Source organism: Triticum aestivum, chromosome 3D (genome assembly GCF_018294505.1).
Source record: "Triticum aestivum cultivar Chinese Spring chromosome 3D, IWGSC CS RefSeq v2.1, whole genome shotgun sequence".
Taxonomy (NCBI): domain Eukaryota; kingdom Viridiplantae; phylum Streptophyta; class Magnoliopsida; order Poales; family Poaceae; genus Triticum; species Triticum aestivum.
The window spans coordinates 602,666,989-602,668,000 of record NC_057802.1 but is presented as its reverse complement, the minus strand read 5'-3'; the positions used below and the strand labels follow the sequence as shown (position 1 = coordinate 602,668,000).

The following is a 1,012-nucleotide window of genomic DNA, read 5'->3' as shown; positions in this document are numbered from 1 at the left end:
GACTAGACATCAAAGTCTAATGCCCAAGGCCACCTCACTTGCTCATGCTTGGTTGAAGTTATCCTTTACTTGTAGATTTGTAACAGAAGTCATTTTTCAAGGAGGCATGTTAGATTGGTTTGGGTTGGGAATTTGAGTACAGTAAACCCATTCCCCTTGGCGGATCTTTACCTTCTTGAAGAAGTACGCCTTTTCTAGCGAACTGGATGTGGGCGTTCAGTTCTAGTCCCCTGCTGGTCTAGTCTTGAAAAATATTCAACTGCACGATCCCTCATTTCCCTTGCCTACAAGAGACAAATAGTAGATGGAATGATATTCATACCCTAGAGCTACAGAAAGCTGCAACTTCAAAACTCAAAAACACACAAACCTTACCTTTTGCACATAATCAATAACAAGGTCTTGTGGCGACGATGATTTTTTGTTGAATTTGTAACTGACCGACATTATCATGCTCGCCATTCTGGTTCCATGACACAACAATGGTCAGCAATTAATTTTTTTATATTCTATCTTTGTGACATGAGTGAGAGTAAGTCTAGACATAACTTTTCCGCGTGAACGCGATAGATTATTAGCCTCAGAAATGTCATATTTACAAGCGTGCCTCAACAGGTCCATTGCATTGGAATCTCTACAAACTGAAATATTAATACGAAGGTTTCAAGTGAAAAGCAATGATATAGCCACGTATTGACATTACCTTTGTTTTACCATGTAGTATTTGTAACCGAGAAATGCCAGTATGATTTGATTGGAGATTTTCCTACAGAACTAACAAGTAAGAGTAAAATATTGATATAAATGCATACAAAAGGAAGGGACAAAGAAGTCATTTACCTCTTCTATTCCATTATTCCCTTTGGCATGTTCCAAACAATTGGCAAGCTTGTTCCAAAATAACTGCTAGGAGCTAACTTTACATAAAAGAAGTATCATCATGGAGTATCTTTTAAAATGCTAGCTGCCTGCACTTTCAGCTAGATAGTTTTGACTGATGCTCTTGGGAGCT

General features: G+C 38.2%; 1 long non-coding RNA gene across 1 annotated transcript; it reads right to left on the bottom strand.

The window, feature by feature from the left end:
* Positions 1–195: 195 nt before the first annotated feature.
* Positions 196–760, bottom strand: LOC123075832 (uncharacterized). Its single transcript, XR_006436211.1, has 2 exons — positions 376–760; positions 196–284 (listed from the first exon to the last, which is right to left on the bottom strand). It is a non-coding gene; the product is annotated as an uncharacterized lncRNA (long non-coding RNA).
* Between the last annotated feature and the right edge of the window lie 252 nt (positions 761–1,012).